The sequence below is a fragment of the Rutilus rutilus genome (genome assembly GCF_951802725.1).
Source record: "Rutilus rutilus genome assembly, chromosome: 16".
NCBI lineage: Eukaryota > Metazoa > Chordata > Actinopteri > Cypriniformes > Leuciscidae > Rutilus > Rutilus rutilus.
In genome coordinates, this window is record NC_140224.1 from 5,439,925 (window position 1) to 5,446,103 (window position 6,179).

A 6,179-nucleotide genomic window follows, 5' to 3' on the forward strand; every position below is an offset into this window, starting at 1 on the left:
ATCAAAGTTTTAATATACCTCACCTGTTAAGAGTTAAACAAGGTCACACAGGCTCTGTTGAGTTTATTATTTTTATTTTATGTCATTGTGCTCATATATTCTGTCACAACCATGATGCGTCAATCCAGTTATACAAATTGCATTTTTTGTGTGTGTGTGAATCTTTTTCTAATTTTACGCAGGTCCTAGCCAGCAGTATACCATAAAAAACTACATGGCAACAGCATGATTATTGTGATGAGAAATATGAAATTTGTTTTGTCAGCACCTTTAGAATTTCTTCAATAGATAGTGCTGACAGCCAGTTGCACTTATGCCGAACGAGCAGCACTGCAGAGTACTTGGCATGAGTTATCAAGTAAGCAGACCACTGCAGTTCAAGGTAAATCAATCACTGCATACAGTTAATTATTATGAAGACATTTAGTGTCAGTTATTTTATCACTGTTATATACCTCTGAGTGTGTGAGAGTAATGGCAAAATAAATAAACAATTATAGTAATTTATTCAAAATCAGATGAAATGCATTGTGCTTTTTCACAGTGTACATCTGAACAAAAAAAAACAAAAAAACTGGGTACTTCTTTCTTTCACAGTTACGCATAACATGGACGACATGAGGGACACCGAGAGGACTTCTCAGGATCAAAATATACAGTTCCATTGCTTTCCAGGACTTGCACCCCTTTCACTGTCCTTAAAATGGTTCAGTCCAGTACAATGTGAGGGAATGCAAGGACACTGGAGGACCCAGAAAGGAAGGACCTTAGTTAAAAATAGCAGAAGAAAATCAGAATGGACAAATCAATGCATTCATCCAGACTGAAGACATTATCATTTCACGATACTATTGTAATGAAATACTCTATGTGATACGAATAAAATGATCAAGTACTGCAAATACATTTCCAAGAGTATAAAAGTTCAACTAAAACATAATAAAATACTTACATGTAAAATCATGTCCCCCTCACGAGGCGGCCGTGGCCCCCTTCACACAGGCCTCAAAGGCTTCCAGCAGCTCTTTACAGCCCTCTGCTCCTTTCCCCTGAACACTGCAAATATAGTGTGGTTAATATGGTCATGCACCGCTCCTTCATCAAATGAAAGAGTCTTCAGAGTTTAGCTTTTTTAAGATATGGGTTGTTGCTTTTTCGAATATTAGCTTTCATGCAGTGTGTAATATAGCTGTTTGTGAATGTAAAATGTCTGCAATGTTTTAAAGATCAAAGTCCTAAAAGAAACAATCGATTCTCAACGAGCAATTCCAGTCTCACTTCCTGTTACAAACCTACGTAACAATGTTACACATTTGCATAATGCCAGCCTATGGTCTTCATTGGCCGCCTGTGAACAACGTCTATTTTGACCCGCTCTCAAACACTGTTGTAGCTGAGACTGGAAGAGTTTGTTTTGTGTTGTCAAGAAGATGCTATTTTAAGCACTCACAATCCACTTTACAAAAGGACTCGCGCTGGAAGTGATATGGAAAAATCCGACACCATCGTTCATGTTCATATCACTGTGTATCAAGAGCTGAGGAGCCGGAAGTCAGATGGCTGTTAACCGTCGACCAATCACAACAGACTAGGCCGTCTGACCAATCAGAGCAGAGTAGACTCATGGAAAGGCGGGGTTTAAAAAGACTGAATCTTTGAACAAACTGTTTTCAGACTCTCTGACAAACTAGGTGATGTGCATGAGAACATCAATGTGTTTTTTGACATTGGATGCATGTAAACCTATTGTAGGAGACTCCAAAACAACATCAGGGACCTTTAAAATAGCATAATATGGGGCACAATTGTTTTTTGGAAAACTGACAAGTCCTGCAGTGTGCACTTAACACTTAACTTATGTTGAATTACATCTTTCACATTTATTTAGAATTAATTATAAAGCCAACATGACAGGTTATCCCACCCTCACTTCATCAGAGAAGAGAAGAGATTTTGCTGCAAGAGGGAAGACAGATGAATTTTAAAAAAATGATGATGTTGCACGGATGAACCATTTCCATAAATGAACCATAAATGCAATATTTCATAAAAAACAAGAATTGTCTATTTTGATTCCATGGTGACTTTATAAACTAAAATGTATACTACTTTCCCATATAGATTCATATCATGATGTAATTTGAAAAGTCTAATGGACATGTTATGCATCAACTACCCTAGCTTTATATGTGCTAAAATAAAATAAAATAAAAAGATAAGAAATATTTCTTACACACTAGCCGGGTTCTGCACGTGACAGCACCCTTTACCCTCATAAATAACGCAGACATTGCAATACAGGAGATGTAAGGCGAGCTGTGAGCACTCCCTCGCCGCTCCATGTGTGAGTCTATTTAAAACCACATCAGAGATATACATTACTTAAAGTTCATGCTAAATTTGGCATCAAACGGAGACAGCATTTCGCTCTGAAAGTTTTTGCATTCAAATATAAGACATATTTATATGTCGGCCTGCACGTGTTTATGCATACAGCCAGACCTATCTGACTTAACTTTCATCCTGCAAAAACCCTTGAACGGTGCCGTGTGCTCATTTTTACAGGACAATTTTAAGTTTTTTTTAATTTATTTTTTATCGGAATGGTACGACACTTGCTATGTAAACACACACACACAAATCCTGGACACGATTCAAAAAGGTTAATGGTACTGAAAAAAATACTTGTAGGCTACTGTTCGCAAATGGCCCCATTGGAAACGACTGGGAAGCAAATGTCATCTAATGGAAACGTTTGGTACTGCGCCCAAACAAAATCTTACTGAAAGCTCATTTTTTGAGATACCAACCTCAAATTTGGAACAGCTTGTTTAGATTTCTTTTATTTTCTCACCGTTTTAGAGTGAAACTTGTTTTGAAAAATATACGTTTCATTTAGAAATTTAAAATCGTACTTTTATGCATTTTTCACAATAATAAACTTAAACGTAACTATAATCTGTGTCTTCTTTAAAAAGAGACCAAACTTAAGTCTGTGCTCCAAAGCAATCAAGATGTACCACGGTTCATTTTCAGTTCTATGCTCAAAAAGTGATTAACAGGTAATAAATGGATCATAACTTTTCTACAAATATCATTTAGTACCACAAAAGCCTCTAAAAATACAAAATACGAAAAAAAAAACCAATTTCATTTACATAAAATAAAACAAATCTGTAATTTGTACCGCCATCTGAGCAGAACCAGATGGTTAATTGTATTCTTTTTGTAACTCAAATACTGGATTTGCACTGAATGATTATTTAATTAATTAATTTGATACATAATGCAATGACGAGTGCTCTTGACTAAATCAGTTAAGAGATAGTCATTAAGTAGATTGTGAATGGAACAACTTGTGCAACTCACCGTAAAGTTCACAATATTGTGCCATTGTGTGAGTGCATTGACCTCTGACCTTTTGACCTAGAAATAGAGTACTTTGCTTTGTTAACAATTACAGATTGAGGTTAATCATTTGTGCGTGAATGCGTACGATGCGGGCAAAATGACATGAGCTTTATTCAGAACCTACTGTAAAATGCATTACCTAAACTCTGTTGACATCAAATGTACTAAGAGTGTTACAGCCACATGCTTTAACTTAGCAACATGATGGCTAACATGGGTAATTTTCCACCTCCATCATCACTTCCAAACCCTGCTCCCCCCAGCACATGTGCTCAATCTTCTCTCCTGTCATTCTGTATCCAACACGTCTCATTCACAAACCACTACAGATAACCTATATACACACGGAGGTCTTGTGATGCATGATAAAAACTTTTGTTACAAACAAACACACTCATGCTATAAAGCATGTAACAGGCTCATCAAAACAGCACCAGATACAGATTCACAATTCAACTTTGCTCTAATGTATTTGATTTTGATATATCCTTACTGAAATATACTCACCATTTGTCCAGCTCATCTTTGGTAACCTTGCACTGAGCAGGAACTTCTTCTGGCATGTTTCTTTGTTTGTGTGACAAAAGTCAGAGAGCTGAGGAAAACCTTTAAGAACGTACAGGGTGAACGACCCATATATATAGGATTACTTCCCAGACTGTGGGTGGGAAGGAGGAAGAGAGGGAGGAGAAACAGGCTGCAAAAAGTGTCAGAGAGGGCTGAGATATGGTAAAGGTGACCTATAGGCAAAATTAACCTCAAAGGAATGAGCTTACTGGGTTAGAGAGCAAGTTTGAAAAAAAAAAAAAAACCTATTTGAAGACACTATTTAAACTATTTAAAATAGTCGTATTATTTTTTATGTGTAACCTTTTTTCATATAAACTGGCTAGTCTTACATTTTGTGTATTGTTAACAGCAGGGCGAGTATATGGTGTCTGAATTAAATTGCAGTTTTTCTTGTTAGAAGTTACTGTATAGTGCCAGGGGAGATTCTCAAATATGATTTACATTTTTAATATTACCAAATATATTAAGAAGACGTATAATAGTGAAATAGCTACTGTATAGCAGGAAAGAGCCGAATGAAACAGCACACTCAGCACTGTAGCGCGCTTTCCCTCAATCAAACACTAGATGGCGCAGCGCTCTACAACGGCCACTGCAGGGACACTCTGTCCCCGACACAAACTGAAATAGGCCAAGGAAAATTAGCGACAAGACCTTAGATACAACCAACAAATGCTCCGACTTTTGAGAGAAAATACATTAATGATAACAAATTAATTTAATATGTTCAAAAACAGCAGTTTAATGTTGATCAAAGGCCATTGCATGCCGTTATTTTGTAGTTCTGGGCTGGCGACACGTTTATCTGACGTAATTTCCTAGCTGCTGACGTAATGAGCGCCGTTTTTTTTCTTTTTCTTACTGACCTCATAAACCTAATCTAATGGATTTTACCATTAGTAGCCCTATAAACTGCGTTCAGTGCCTATATGAACAAAAAAGACAACAAAACATTATCCGACTGGACATTGGAATATAATATAATATAGCCTAATATAATATAATATAATATAATATAATATAATATAATATAATATAATATAATATAATATAATATAATATAATAAACGTGTTAAGTTAGCTAGGCCTACTAATTACATCATCATCAACCGTGTAATTAGATTAGGCTACTGTAGTTCTCTCTAAAAAGTATTGCATTAGCCTACTTATTAATTACTTTCTAAAGCCCATATTAACCTTGACCAGTTCAACAATACAAGGAGAGACATGAAACTGCTCTTTTAATTCTTTCAAATAAATGATGTAAAATTATTCTTGAACTGACCAAAGTATTTAGGTTACATTAAAAACATACATTTTAACAATATAGAGGTTAAATTTCAATGTTAAATCCACTATTGTTTTATATAGAATTGTTCTATAGTCTATACAGTATTTCATGCAATTACATCAAACTGTAATTAAATTACAGAAAAATTAAGAGTAATCCCTTACCTTTTTTTTCCCAAGGGAAAAGTAACTAAATTACTTAGTAATGCATCACATCCAACACTAAGCCTACATAACCACTGTCTAATAATGCTGTGAACATATCCTGAATGTTAGAAGTCTTTTCAATATACAAATCACCAACATTTACCATGGATTTACAGTAAAACATTGTTTTGTGTCAGAAATATGGGATAATCATATCGTATTATATTATATTGTATTATATTATTAATGTAGACATGTATTATAGGCTACATTTGTTATTAAGTTGATATGATCCCTCAGAAATCATTCTAATATGCTGATTTATTATTAATGTAGGAAACAGTGATACTTTTTGGTTCCCAAAAAATATTAAGCAGCACAACTGTTTCCAACATTGATAATAACCGAGTATCAAATCATCATATTAGAATGATTTCTGAGGGATCATGTGACACTGAAGACTCGAGTAATGGCTGATGAAAATTCAGCTTTGCATTACATAAATAAATTATATTTTAAAGTATATTCAAATAGAAAACCATAATTTTACATTTTAATAATATTTCACAATATTGCTGTTTTTTCCAGAATTTTTGATCAAATAAATATAGGCTTGAGGAGCATAAGAGGCTTCTTTCAAAAACATTAACAATAGTACTGTTTACAAACTTGACCGGTACTTTATAGTTTTTATTTCTTGTGAGTATTGTTGTCATACTCAATGTCTCTGCGCTGTTTTCCACAATAAATATATAGGCTAC

The 6,179-nt window shown here is 34.8% G+C and overlaps 1 long non-coding RNA gene across 1 annotated transcript; it reads right to left on the reverse strand.

Moving 5' to 3' along the window:
- Positions 1–172: 172 nt before the first annotated feature.
- Positions 173–4,179, reverse strand: LOC311306057. Its single transcript, XR_014630123.1, has 3 exons — positions 3,919–4,179; positions 953–1,056; positions 173–766 (listed from the first exon to the last, which is right to left on the reverse strand). It is a non-coding gene; the product is annotated as an uncharacterized lncRNA (long non-coding RNA).
- Positions 4,180–6,179: the final 2,000 nt, after the last annotated feature.